This window comes from Ailuropoda melanoleuca, chromosome 7 (assembly GCF_002007445.2).
Source record: "Ailuropoda melanoleuca isolate Jingjing chromosome 7, ASM200744v2, whole genome shotgun sequence".
NCBI lineage: Eukaryota > Metazoa > Chordata > Mammalia > Carnivora > Ursidae > Ailuropoda > Ailuropoda melanoleuca.
Genome location: NC_048224.1, coordinates 108,566,003 through 108,580,994, shown reverse-complemented (window position 1 = coordinate 108,580,994; position 14,992 = coordinate 108,566,003). Strand labels below are relative to the sequence as shown.

The following is a 14,992-nucleotide window of genomic DNA, read 5'->3' as shown; positions in this document are numbered from 1 at the left end:
AGCCCTATTCCAGAACCCTGGGATCATGACCTGAGCCCAAACCAACAGTCCCCCCAGACACTTAACCAGCTGAGCCACCCAGGTGCCCCATCTCACTTTTTTTACTATCGTATTTTTAATTTCTAAAACCTTTTTGTTGTTGTTGTTTTTCTTACAGTAATCCTTTTAAAATGACACCCTCTTCTTGTTGTTTTGAATGCATTAATAATCTCTGTAATCTCTGGTTGGAGCACTCAGAATATTCCTGGATGTTCGGAGCTGGTCTGTGAGCATCTCAGCAGAGTCACTGGCTGGACTACTATATTTTGAACCTCTTAGGGCAGGAAATATCTTTAGACACGGTTCTAGGGCTAATTAGGTTCTCTGTAGAAAGACCTTCCAGACTTCTGCCGACAGGTTTCGCCCAGGGATGTGGTTTGCACCCTGAATACAAAGATAACTGGGCTTCTTAACACACTGTTCCCTGTTTCACTCTGTTCTCTCTGTGATTCCTTCATCGACACAGTGTCCCTGATCTCTCAGGAGAGGCCCCAGGTTTTACTCTATGCTGGGAATAAACTGGTCTTCCAGGATTGGGAAGGGTAGACATCTGTGTTCACTAAGGTAGTTTATCTGGAGATCTAACAAATGCTTAGAGAGATTGTCAACCAGTCTCCCTTGTTTTAGCTAAATCTTACCCCCATTTCTAGAGTCATATGGAGCTGACAGCTTCCCAGATTCTGGAAGGTTTTTTTTGGGTAAGTCATATTGCTTCTCGGTTTTCCTCACCATTGGCTTAGTTTTATTCAGCTTTCTAGGGTCTGCTAAATCATTTACCTTTCTTCCATCTGCTTTTTGCCTTTCCAATTTTTTTTTCCTGTTATTGACTCATCTCACATTCTACGCCTAAAGAAAAATCTATTCCCTCTTATTTTATTTGAATTGGGAAGAGAGCGAAAGTCAGTGTGTATGATCCATCTCCTTTTTTCTTTACCTAAAGTCTTATTCTTCTTGGTCATTTGAGTTTCCCTTTCTGCCAGTCATGTATCTGTATGTGTTACCAGGTTTTTCTATTGAGTTTCTGATCTTTTTATTTGGAGAATTTCTTTATGTGGTCTAGATTTTAATCCTCATTGAATTAATAGCTTTATGTTAACAGCTTCAGGCCACATGATTAAGCTCTACTCCCAGAATTTTAATTTTCTAAAATGTGGAATTAGATGTTAATATTGCTGGACTCTAATTGTGTGTCATTGTTGTGTGGGATTTCCAGAACATAAGTACTGAAATGATTTGATGCCTTAAAGTTTCTCTGACTCCCTTTTTAAAAATACAGTCATTAAAAAAACACCTATTATGTAGCCATAGGATTTGTGTGAGTTGTTTTGGTTGGAAATTATAGATACCCATCTGTGGCAGATTGTCCCGCAATATCTGTTCTTTCATCCTTCTATGATAATGGAATTTTTCCTTGTGTGCCTGGCTGCCTGAAGTAAAGATGACATTTTCTAGCCTTTCTAGGTAGCCAGGTGAGTTCCAGCCAGTGAGATGTAAGTGGATGTAAGCTTCTACAAGCCTACCTTTAAAGTCACCTAGTGCATTCTCTTTGCTCCACCTCTTCATCCTTTCTGTGTTTCCGTTGTGTGGAATGTAGGTAGATACGATGGCTGGAGTCTAGCTGTCCTAGTAAACCAATGAGATGAAGTGACACTCTAGGAGTGGTGGTGCTGTGAGCTGCCGTGTGCACGGTTTGTGTAGGCTTAGGGGAGGAGAACCTCTGTTCCAGTCGTTGACTGAGCCTGACTTTGCATTCCGGATGTTAGGGACGGAGACCACAGTCCTGCCTAAGCCACTGTGTTTTAAGTTTGCTGACCCTTGCTGCCGTATCCAATCCCAGCTGATAGCCCAACTCAAACTTGTCTCATTAAAAACCGATTCATGATTTATTGGCTTGTGGAATGGTTTCATCTAAGAGGTGAAGCTGTTTTGAAGCACCGCCTTATGCAGCAGTTTAAATTATGTCATTGGTACTCTGTTTCTCTGTTCACTTTTCAGGTTTGTTGCTCCTGCTTGCTTTATTCAAGGATTATTAAAATACGGCAACAGTATGACTGCTGGTTGCCTCTTTAATAGACATTTTATATTCTTACAAAAAGAACAAGCAGTTTTTCTGATAACTTAACAGTTAGCCTGGTCACCCATTCCCTAAATCAATCAAGGTGACCAGTGGGAGAGTACTCAGATCAGTAGACCAGGGTCAGATGCCCACTCCTGGGTTGGAGTGAAGGGGACATTCTTACCCAGACATGTGGACTAAGTGGAATTTTTCTGGGGTGAAGAAGAGCTGATTCTGAAAAGATGCTGGGAAGATAAGTGTATGTCTAGTTGCATTATATACAATTAAGCTTCGTATAGCTATGATTTTCAAAACCAATATATATGTTAATTTCTTGTTTTTTTCTGTTTTTCAGTAGTTCTTTCCAAAGAAGGTGAAGAATGTTTAAATAACTTACAGGAGAATCAATGACAGTGAAGAGATTTAAAAAAATTAATACCTATAATGGTGTAGCAAGGGAGTCTAAGTGTGTTCTTTGCCTGCGTAGAAATATAGTAGTAAGATAATCAGATGAAAATATCTGTGGTAAAAAAATTACAATACTGTTTTCTAAATAGAGATCATTTCTGTTAGTGATTATTAAACATTCCTTGTTAGATTGGTTACAATGTATTTCTGCAAACGATCTCAACCATAGTGAAGAAGTGAACATCCTGACGTGATTCATTTCCAATTTGTAATTTCTTATGGGCAACTTCTTTTTCTTCTGTGAACCTCTCTGAAAGACCAATCCAGTGTCACCCTAGTTTCTTTCTTTAGGGGGGAAACAAATCTCTAGGAGTCCTTCAAAATAAAATGGAGTATGTTATTGCTTTTGCAAAACAAATGGGGAAGTAGATTTATTTTTTAAAATACATTTTTAGAAAGCTGTATTTCAGCCTGTGAACAAACGAAGTACTTCCATAAACTTCTCTCATGCCTTTATTGCGATGTATAAAAACTGTATATAATAATTTGATGAGTTTGAACATCTGCATCCACCCACGACACCATCACCTTTTAATCATTGTAATAAACATATCTATCACCTCCAAGCAATTGTGTCCCTCTGCTTTTTTTTCTCCCTTTGTGGTAAGAACACTTAAAATGAGATCTACCCTTTCAACACATTTTTAATTGTATTGCTAACTATATTGTTGTACGGCACACCATATTGTTCACTGTATGCACTGTGATGTAGATTTCTAGAATGTACTAATCTTGTGTAACAGTAACTTTATGTCCATTGAACAACAACTCTCCTTCCATAAACTATTTAAAAATTTAGCCTTGTGTAGGTGAGGCTGGCATTTAAAAAAATAAACTTATTTATTTTTTATGTTTTAGATTTATAGAAAATAGTGAAGATAGAATTCTCACATGCCCCATACCCCTTCTCCCTATTACTAGCGTTTTACATTAGTATGGTATAGTTGTTACAGTTAATGAACCAATATTGATACATTTTTGTTAATCTGAAATCCATACCTGATTCAAATCTCTTCAGTTTTTACCCACTGTCCCTTTTCTTTCCATCCAGCATCCCATACTACATATTGTGGTCATGTCTCTGGCTTCTCTTGGCTTGTGACCGTTTTTCCGAATTTCCTTGTATCTGGTGATCTTAATTCCTGTTATCTGAGGAAGNCAGCGAGAGAGGGAACACAAGCTGGGGGAGTGGGAGAGGAAGAAGCAGGCTCATAGCAGAGGAGCCTGATGTGGGGCTCGATCCCACATCTCCGGGATCACGCCCTGAGCCGAAGGCAGACGCTTAACCGCTGTGCCACCCAGGCGACCCCTGAGAATGATTTTAAAAACGAAGATCTGGGCGCTCGGTGTGCTTATTGCTGGTGCCATGTTGCAAAGCAGGCATTCAGTGACCCCATTTTACAGATGCAGAATTAGAGATCCTAGATGACACTGCTGGTGAATGAAGAGGTCAGAAATAGTTGTGGTCAGATTGTGGAACAAGAGGTCTTATTTCTGGGTAGTTTTCCTTTCATTCCTCGCAGTTTGGGGACTGATAGATGTTTCTCGCTCACTGATCTTTTTGTGAGGTGGTTTATTTTCCTGGCACTCTGATGAGTCATTTATCTAAGGGCAAAGTATAAGAAGTTTTTTATTAATGTTCTTACTTGAGAAGTTACTCATTTATTGACCACATCTTTTTTTTTTCAGTTTGCCAAAAAGGCATGGAAATGAAATATGATCTGCTAAAAAGTATTGTATATTGAATAAGAATAGACAAAAAATTCCTTACAAGATTGTCTGTAAACATAGAATCCTTAAGCAGTGTTTAATGGATATAATGTTCTCCCACTCTCTTCTTTCAGCCTAAACAGCAATTGCTGTGAGGACTTGCCAAATTTATTATAACTGGATCCATTGCCCAGCTTTTACAATTTTAGTCTTTATTGAAGACATAAATATTGCCTCGAATAGAAAAATACAAACCTTCCTCAAGGAACTCTTCCCAAGAGAAAAATCTAAACCTGGGGCACCTGGATGGATCAGTTAGTTAAGCACCTCCCTTCAGTTCAGGTCATGACCACAGGGTCCTGGGATCGAGCCCCACGTCAGGCTCCCTGCTCAGCGGGAAGTCTGCTTGTCTTTCTCCCTCGGTCGTGTCTCCCCCCCACTCCCGACCCCAGCTTGTGCTCTCTGAGTCTCTATCACATAAATAAAATCTTAAAAAAAGAAAAAAAAAAAAGAAAAAGAAAAATCTAAACCCACCATGTCTTTTACAGTATATACTACTTTTGTTTCTTTGCTTTAATCAATAATCAATACTGTTTACAAGTGGAAGCATGGTAGATTTTGCTAGTTGTCCTGGTTGAGGCCCAAGATAATTGTATAATCTGAATTTACTGTATTTTAGTAAAATATCAAGAATCACTGAAACTATTATGAAAGCCAAGAGTGTGTACACACACACACACACACACACACACACACACACAGGTAAATGTTCATGTTTCCAGAGAGAAATGCCATGTGTTTATAAGGAAGTTGGAGTGATTTTTGGAATTGTCTCAGTTTCATTGCTCCTGTGCCATCACAGACAGGACGGCCCTCGATCAGGCACCTGTGAATTGTCTTTTCCTTGTCCTTCCCCACACCCATATTTTAGCCAGCACTAAACATATTCTATTCTTTTGAAGCATTTGAGTGCATTAATTTTTGATGTTTGAAGTGGTTTAATCTGTCAAAAGACGAGGGTCTTAATTTTATTTTCCTTCTGGCCATTAGTGGGATAATTAGAAAAGCTGGAGCAGCACTAGACCCTTATTTCATCCAATCTTTCAAGTTTATAGACTTAATGAAAAAATAATATTTCACGAAGGAAATCTCAGTTTAACCTTGTGGAAAGGGTTTTCCGTCAATTAGTCAGACGTTACTTATCATGCATAGAATCTTATTTACTTTTCTTCCTTTTTTTTTCTTTCTTGTATTTAGATAATCTTGAGAAAGATCCTGACCAGTCTTTGCTGCTTTCTTGACTCTCAAATTCATATTTTACTCTATTTCTTCTTACTTCGCCATGTCTCCTGAGATTTCTATGTACTAGAAAGTCTTCCTACTGGGGGAGATCATTGTGCTGTCTCAATTTTAATTTGTGCCTCAGTTAATGCTTTTCTCATCTTCATTTAAATGCTTTATGAGTTCCTGTTCTGTGAAGCACAGATCTTATCTGTTTGATTGAATGACACATTGCAAATATTTAATGTTACATATTTATGAGGTCCTTCTGAATTATTTTATTACTCTTTTGGACATACTTATCAGGTCTTACTTAATTGATGTTAAGACTCAGCAATCCATTAAGTCTTTCAGTCAACTCAAACTCTGGCTGTAACTAGGATTCATATAACCCCAACTCCAACATTGTTCAACGTAGCTGAATCAAAACAGAGATCCTATCCTGGGTTTGCTTCTTTTGAGCGATCTTTGGGACCCCCTGACCTTTTGATAGCATTGTTACAGTAAAAACATGGAATACTGCCCGGCAGGGAGAGATGCTCCCAGGTCAGATCCCTTTTCAAGATTGGGTCCTTGTGCTCTAATTGCACGTGTGAGCCTGTCTATTAAGAATTAGCCAGTAGATAACCTCATACTCAATATTGAAATAAGTTATGAATAAATAATTATGTTACAGAAAATAATAGTGAACACTTGTATAGCAGTAACTTAGCACATACACGTTTTATATGAAGAAGATACAATGTCATAATCTTTATTTTTTATTTTTATTTTTTTATCATAATTTTTTATTTTTATTTTTTTAAAGATTTAATTTATTTATTTGTGAGGGAGAGAGAGTGAGAGTGAGCACAGGCAGGGGAGGGGCAGAGGTGGAAACAGACTCCCTGCTGAGCAGGGAGCCCAATGTCTATGTGGACATCCAGCTCCTTCCCAGGACCCTGGGACCACGACCTGAGCCAAAGGCAGACCCTTAATGAACTGAGCCACTCAGGCACCCCTATTTTTTACTTTTTAAAAAGATTTTATTTTATTTTTTTATTTTATTTTTTAAAGATTTTATTTATTTATTTGACAGAGAGAGAGCGTGCCCATTAGTAGGGGGAGGGACAGAGGGAGAAGCAGACTCCCTGATGAGCAGGGAGCCTGGTGCGGGGCTTGATGGATCCCAGGACCCTGAGATCATGACCTGAGCCGAAGGCAGGTGCTTACTCAACTCAGCTACCCAGGTGCCGCAAGGTGCAGAAAATTGATATACCTTGCATATATTCACACAATAACAAATGTGGAGGCAGGATCAGGCATTCTGCTGAAAAACATTGCTGTCTTGTCCTGGGGTCTCCCTACCCCACTTATGGGGTGTATGTGTGTAAGTGTAGGTCAGTGATCTGAGGAATTTCATTGCCATATCTGTGATTTTTTGCTTCTCTTTCATGAAGTTGAGCATTGGATGCTGGTGAATTTGATAATGAATATTGGAAATAACAGTTGCTGTAATCAGCTGAACTACTAAAGTTCCTATCCTACTCATCAAAACTTTAACCATGTTTACACAGTACTTGCATTTGAGAATAAGTCAGTGTCTTACCATGAGTGTTCAGGGTCAGTTCCATCTGATAAATGTTTGTTTATTATCTCCTGTGTATAGTGTCCCAGCCGAGGCACAGTACTCACAAGAAAACAAATAAGATACGTCCTTGAACTGGGTGGGGCAAGGCCAGTCTCCTCTCACATAAATACTTCCATAATAGTTTCGTGAGTAACTGCACTGCAAGGCATATGGACAGTAGAAGGCATACTGTGGGGGTACAGAGATGGTAGAGTTAGATTTCTTTGAGGAGATTGAGATAGAGAGCTCAGTTGTAAAGATGGGATTTCTTTAGTTAGCTGAGGTGGTAGGAACAGTGAGCAAAGGTGCTAAGGAGGAAAGGTGTGCAAAAGTAGTATGTTGGGTAAGATGTGGACCTGGTAGGGAATTATTTTTGAGATGTGGCTTAGGTTATATTGTGGATTGAATTTAATGCCATTCTGGACATTGTGGCAGTGCAAACAGAAAAAAAGGGCTCAATTTAAGAGTCATTCTTAGAACCTATGGGACTTGGCAGCTGGTAGAATGGGAAAGGTCTGGGTGGACGAGGAGGAGTCAGGGGTGATGTCAAGTTTTTAAGTCCAGGAGATTTTGGAGAGGGTGGAGGGAAATCAAAAGAGCTGGTTTTTGTTCTGGTCTACTTTTCTGAGGCAAAGATTATTATGATACTTGGCATAAACATCTTTTGACCACCTCAGCTATTGAAAACCTGGGTTGTATGACTTAATAGTATATATAGGGTGTGTTTAAGAAGAGAGGACAGCTCTCAAAAGAAATTGTGGAGAAAACGTCTATTAATAACCATAGCTTTGTTATGTAGTGAAGTCCATGTATCTAAATGAGATTCTCAAGGAGTCTCTTATTCAGTCTTAAGTGGTTTGAAAATAAGGGAGAGAAGTTGTAGGCATACTAATATTGGCACTGAGTTTATAGTCCTGGAAATCGATTTCATTCCTGAAACTGTTCTTGGCGTGAGGGAGGCTCCTGGGGTCTCTAGAATCCTATGACCTGGTCTGGGATTGCAGAATCCAGGGCATCCACTCAGGGCATCAGTGTTTTTCAGGAGTGGTGGATGGTCCAAATTGCCCAGTTCTGTATTCTGTATGCAGAGGGCATGAAGCACACCTTTCTCTTTTCCTTATAGGTGTTCTCTATGATGGCATGAAGCCTATCGACTATGGATGACCTGTTGAATTTTTAGCACTGGGCACTATGACTGGTATTTAGTAGACTCAAAAAAATGTAAGTGAAGTGGTGATGAATTGTTCTCATAGTCTGTGACAGATTAAGTTTTCAGAGACATGATCTTCTAATGGTTGTTTATTAGGCAAAGTGTGAATTAAGGGACCTGTATGTCTGGTTTACCACTTATGTATTGTAATATGTGATATCTGTAGTTGAATTCTTTCAACCGGAATGTCTGCTCAGCACTATACTCGGGTTTTGACGTTGATGAGTTTGGTTTTTGAACAAGCCATACTACATACTTTATACAATGACAGTGTAGGTAAGGCACAGTTTTCTACTGAATGTATGGACAGTAGGTCCTGTGTGGAAATTTTGGGGCATTGCAGGATTGTGCTGAGGGGTAAACCAACAGTTTCATGTGGTAGAATTTCCGCCTTTGCCTCCCCTCTTGAGTCCAGTGATCATCCAAGGTAAGGCTAAAAATATATATAGGTTTTTCACCTTTATCTTAATTGTATTATGTTTTTGAAACCTAACATTGGGGGCTCCTGGGTGACTCAATCGATTAAGTGGCTGCCTTTGGCTCAGTCATCTTCATGCAAGACTAGTTTACACGTTTTATGTTTTAAAGAAACGTCTTGAAGTTGGCTTCTCCAAAGTTATGAATTATCAACATTATCATAATGGGAGATTACTCTCATTAGTCGGAACTTAGAGACCACATGATCTATTCATTACCCAGAAAATGTATGAGGTTGCGAAATGTAAATAGAGTGCTAAAAATGGGGATCCACAGCATTAATGAGTTAAATATTGACAAGTACATCTTAGGAAATGACCTTAAGAGCAGAAATTGATGCATTTTCATGTGCAGTGAATTGGTGTGTCCAGTGGGTTTTAATTGCCACCACTGTGGATGTCTTGTGTGTCATTGTGGCTGTAAAGATGGATGCGTGCACTAGGCCCAGTGTGGCTAATTGTGGCTCTTAAATGTGTTGAGGAAATCCATCTCGAGGTGACTATACCAGATTGGGTCACAGATATAACCACCCATATTTATATACATGTATGGAGGACACTTTTGATATAGAAGGGGAAAAATAGATGCTTGTGGAAGGTTTGCTTTTGGGAAATAGTTTGGAGTTTTGAAAATGAACATCTTTACTCTCATGTCCCAAAGGTAAAAGTAGACTTCATGGTAGAGTTGACACTTGGGGTATAAATTCATCAGCATGAGACCTGTCTTGTCTTGGGAGAGAAGGCATGCCTCTCCCTCTTCCCTCGCCCACTTACTCTTTCACATTCCATGGTGCTGGAAGATAAAACAATGGAAGTTTCTTGGGCATTTCATCTTTGGGGGTGAACCGGCCCTTCCCAGCTGTCTCTGCTTAGCACTTTTATTCCTTCCCAGCCTCTTCCTGCCCCACCCTGGAGCTCCTGCTGGGGCTGAAACTAACATGAAAAACCTGTTTTGTAAAGAAAAGCCTCCAGGTGCCACTCCCCTGGTCTTAGGAGAGGAAAAATATTGCCACCCCCTCAGGTTTAAAAAGCTTCAGCCTACATTGGGAACACTGTGTTCCTGTTGGGCGTGTTCATGTGTGTGCGTGTGCCCTGTGAGCAAATCTGGGAGCCTGAGGTGGGTGTGGGGACACTAGGTCTGGGGTAGTGTCAGGCAAGGCCTTTAAAAATAGCTTGTTTTCATTTTTGGAACATAATCTCCCCCCTGCCCCGTTCCAGTTTATTAACAATCAGTTTTTAACTCTTACATTAGGCACTGTGGGAAGTTTAAAAAAAGCTTTTGTCTTTGAAGAACTAACAGTCTCTTCAAAGGATTTATCTACAAGTGGGAGAAAAAGATTTGCCAGTAATGCAAAATAATAGACCATGGAGTATTTAAGTACTGATAGAATACATTGGTGACGTGGTCTGAGTGCAGTCTGTGAGGGTTTAGAGAACATGCATTTCGAGATGGTTCCTAAGCAGGTGATGAGTGCTGGACATCAAGAAGGGAACATTCAGAGAGGCAGGAGGTGGGGGTTGGGCTGTGTGCTGGGGCAGTTAATATGCACCCTGGGCAGGCGGCAGGCCTCCTGGGTTCAAGTTCTTCCACTGAGTAGATTGGTTAATTCTGGTTGAGTTCCTTCCCTGACTATAAAATCTCGGTCCTACACTAAAATTGTGAATACTCAATAAAATAATGTTTATAAAGTACTCTGTAAACTGCAAACCCTATACACGTTTACATTACTACTCTTCTTCAATGACCAGTTTTAGACATCCAATGTTTATTTCGTTTGTGTATAATTTAAAACTGCAGAGCCTCCGAAAGGATGCTGATATTTACCTGTTCTTAAGAGCACGGAATGATACTGAAATAACACAATTCAGCAGATCGTTTTGGGGTGAAGGATGTATTTCCTTTTCAGCCCATCAGGATTGAATTTTTAGCATGACGATGAGCCTCTTCAGCTTTTCTAAAACTGTGTGAGGGAAAGATTGATTACTTCCAAAGCAGGACTGTCTGCCAGCTTTGTTTGGCTTCAATCTGACTTTATATTTTTGCTAGAAAACAAACAAACGTACACTAACAAGACAGAAAGCTATATTGGGAACTTCTCTCTGTCCCTTGAGCACCTATGTATGTGTCATGCAATAAGGATCAAAAATAGTCATCTCTGCTGTGGTTTAGGTAATCAAATTAACAAAATAAATGTACCTTTTCCAACTGAGATCGGCTATAGAATAAAGGGAAAAATTCTGAACGCTTTGTAATGGGCACCTTGTGAGGCCATTTTCCCCGAGGAAGTAATTTGAGTACAGATGTGAAGTAAGCTGTGGGATAAATAGACCTGGAAAGCAGAACAGAGGTATATGGATTGGGATAAAAATTAATTGCTAAAAATATGAAGCCAGCGTGTATGATGTGCCTTTTTATAGTTTTCTCCTCTGGAAGCTTAGATAAAGCCGCTTCTATGTCATCCTTAATACAGTGGTTTGGCTAGGCATTATGTTTTGTCCAACCTGAGATATTTTCAGAAATGATACTTTAAGATTTCAAATACATCTCCCTAAATACTTTGCCTCATAAAAACTGAATCAGAGTAATATAGAAAAGGTACTAAAGTAAGATTTAGGGGAATTCTTTTATAAGTCTGTATGGAGGAAAAATTTCTAAAGAGTGACAAATCCAGAAATCATAAATTGAAAATAGATGCGTTTGACTAAAAAAAAATTAAGCCCATCTTTATAATAAATATTTGGCAAATTTAAATGACAAGGTATAAACTGGAAAAAACTATTTGTAATACATGTGACAATGAAGACTTCATAGTTTGAAGGAAGAAATCTGTCAACCAGAATAAAACGGCTGCCCCAATATCAAGATGGGAAAAGACCTGAACAGGGATTTCACAAAAGAAGACATATATAAGTGATCAGTAAACCACTGAATTGGTGTGTATTGCCGGTAGTCCAAGAAGTACAAATTAGAACGATTTTTTCTGCTGTTCAGTTGTGTATGATTAGAAAGATGGCCTCACCAACTTTTGGGGAAGCTGTAGTAAATATGCATGTATGTGCACTGCTGAAACATGTTGTAAACTTCTTCTCTGTGGAGCTATACATAAACATTTCAAAAGTGAGTAACCTTTGGACCAGAAGTTTTACTTCCAGGAATTTATTCCAAAGATATAATTTTGAATATGTGCAAAGATTTGGCTACAATTAGGTTCACTAGGGTAGTGTTGTCATTAAAAATTGTGAAGCAACCAAAATGTCCAATAGATAGTTAAATAAAAATAATACAGTGATAGAAGGAACACTAAGCCTGCTGTTGAAAACAAAACCTTATTGAATTTATAGTCAGGCAAGTCTGTCTGTGAAGTGGTGTCAACTCAAGGAGGTAGATTACAAAATGGCATTTGTGTCAGGGATGTACAGTTGACCCTTGAACAACATAGGATTAGGGGGAGTGATGCCCTGTGCAATCAAAAATCCATACAACTTTTGACTCTCCCGAAACTTAACTGCTAATAGCCTCCTGTTGACTCGAAACCTTACTGATAACATAAACAGTCGAATAACGCGTACTTTATATGTTATATGTATTTTTATAGCATATTCTTACACGAAGGTAAGCTAGAAAAAAGAAAATGTTATTAAAATCTTAAGAGAAAATATATGTATGTACTGTACTGTATTTATTGAAAAAAAATCTGGGGACTCCTGGGTGGCTCAGTTGGTTAAATGCCTGCCTTCAGCTCAGGTCATGATCCCAGGGTCCAGGGATTGAGTCCCACATTGGACTCCTTGCTCAGCGGGGAGCCTGCTTTTCCCTCTGCCTGCTGCTCCCCCTGCTTGTGCGTGCACGCACGCTCTCTCTGACAAAGAAATAAAATATTAAAAAAAACAAAAACAAAACAACAGTGTGTAAGTGGACCCATGCTGTCCAAACCCATGTTTTTCAAGGGTCAACTGTATAATAACATTGAAAATTTGCTGTATGTTAGATACTTTGCTAAGTGCTTTATCTCATTTAATAATCACTGCATTCCTGAGTAAATATTATTGGCTCCATTTTACAGATTAGTAAATAGAAGCATCAGGAGGCTAAAGAGCTCAAGGTCACACTAATAGGAAGTGTGGAGCCAGGACTTAAGGAAAGGAGTAGCTTCCAGAATTTGTGCTTTTGTATGCATGTATGCATGTATGAAAGGACATACACCAAATATGGTAACAATGCTTACGATTTGCTACTACTATTTCAGGTGGTTTCAGTTTTCTTAGTTATATTTCTAGGCATTCTTTGAGGGTTTTAGAATGTGCACATAGTATTTTTCTAATCAGAAAAAAATGGCAAAACTGGGGTGCTTGGGTGACTCAGTCCGCTAAGCTTCGGACTCTTGATTTCAGCTCAGGTCATGATTTGCCGGTCATGAGTTTGAGCCCTGTGTGGGGCTCTGCACTCAGCGTGGAGTCTGCTTGAGAATCTCTCTCACTCCCTCTCTCTCCCCCTCTTCCCTTCTCCCGGCTTATGCACATGTGCACATGTTCTCTCTCAACATACATACATACATAAATAAACAAACAAATAAATACATAAAATCTTGAAAAAAGGTCAAAACTGTTTTTTAATGTTTACACTATATAATAAATAGCAGTTTTTAGAAGGGCAGGCAGCACTAGTTTTAATTTATGTACAGTGTGTGTCAAGTTTTACTCAGTGAAGAAGAGATAAAAAAAAAAGATGATGATTAGCATGTGTAGTTGACATTTTTAATAACACCCTCAGGGTGTTGCATATTAGGAAATTAGTAAATGATATTTTCTGAGGCATTTTTGAGGGTAGATACACAAAATTGAGTTTTAAAGAATAAAAATAATGGAACATTAATTACATACAACAGTTTAAAAATTCAAATACTTTTTTTGAAAACCAAAGGAAAAAAAAGTCCATAAATGTAGTTTCATTTTTATTAATAAACCATCAAGTATTTACCGAATACTAGGAATTTCCAGACATAAAGAAGTACCAGATGCAGAATTAACAGTCTAGCTGTGGAAACAGAACTTCAGACCGAGATAATCCATATTTAACGGAGTATATAATTGGGAGGTAAATTGTAAGCTTCAGATGAAAATACTGAAGAGGTAGGTCTGAGTTGGAAGGGTAGGGCTCTACATAAGATGGATAAGGTTGAACGATACTCAGGTATAATATGTCAGTACATGGGGAAAGTAAGTATTGAATTGACACTGAACACTGGATAGTTGGTGGCTGAGGGTGGCAGGTAGCCTGAGCAGATGTCAGAAGCAAGAATGAGCCCAATGGGAACAGGCAGTTAGTTTAGTCGTGGTCAGCTAGGAGCCCATGGGCAGTACGTACAGTAAGGTGAGGTCAGATTATAGAGCCCTTCCATCGTGAAGCATTAATGTAGAAAATTTGACAGATAAGAAAAAACTTGCCAAGGCCTTTTCTAAGGCTTAATTGTATTGGTTTTCCAAAAGTTTCTCTTTAGTTTCACAGATATGTTAAGGAAAGTCCTTTAATCAAGAAGAGACCACACTTAACAGATTTGGAAATTCCTGTTACACATACAGCATTTTTTATTTTCAGTTTTCAAACTGTATTTTTATAATATATTAACAGTATTCCATAGATTTTACATAAGAAATAATGAAGCTGATCAGTTTGATTGGGTCTCTGCACACTTGTGAACAGAGTTCTTAATTAAGAAACTCTGGTTTGGATGGGGCTTTAGACATCATTTGGTTTGACTTCCCACCTCAGTAAGAGATTTCTTGTATAAAAATCCCCAAAGGTGATTGATTATTCCTATTTGCCTAAAATAATGACTAGAAAGAGGAAAATGAGGACTTGAGTTTGTTGCTTAGCCCAACATTTAAAATAATCTGTTTTATCTGTGGAAATGTATATTTATAACAGAATAAAAAATTTAAAAGCATTCATTTTTAAAATAAGATTTGTACTTACTGGGAAATGATCATGTAGAATACTAAATTACCAGTTAATTTAATCTTTGAAATGCTTTAAAAAAATCTATTTTTTTTACTGCAACATGGAAGAACATATTTAATCTCTTAAATTAATCTGCCAAATTGAGAGTTGTTTTTTTTTTTGTCAGTGACTTCATAAATATTTT

At 38.5% G+C, this 14,992-nt stretch overlaps 1 protein-coding gene across 5 annotated transcripts in view; it reads left to right on the top strand.

Annotated features, from left to right (window-relative positions):
• KLF12 (Kruppel like factor 12) overlaps positions 1 to 14,992 on the top strand; it is a 412,821-nt gene that overhangs the window by 78,684 nt on the left and 319,145 nt on the right. The window contains exon 1 of one of the 5 annotated variants that reach the window (XM_034665289.1): positions 8,310 to 8,384. The exons of the other annotated variants lie outside the window; for them this stretch is intronic. The gene's annotated coding sequence lies outside the window, so the exon portion shown is untranslated. Of the gene's footprint in view, positions 1 to 8,309; positions 8,385 to 14,992 lie in introns of those variants that run through there. 5 annotated transcript variants of the gene reach the window in all.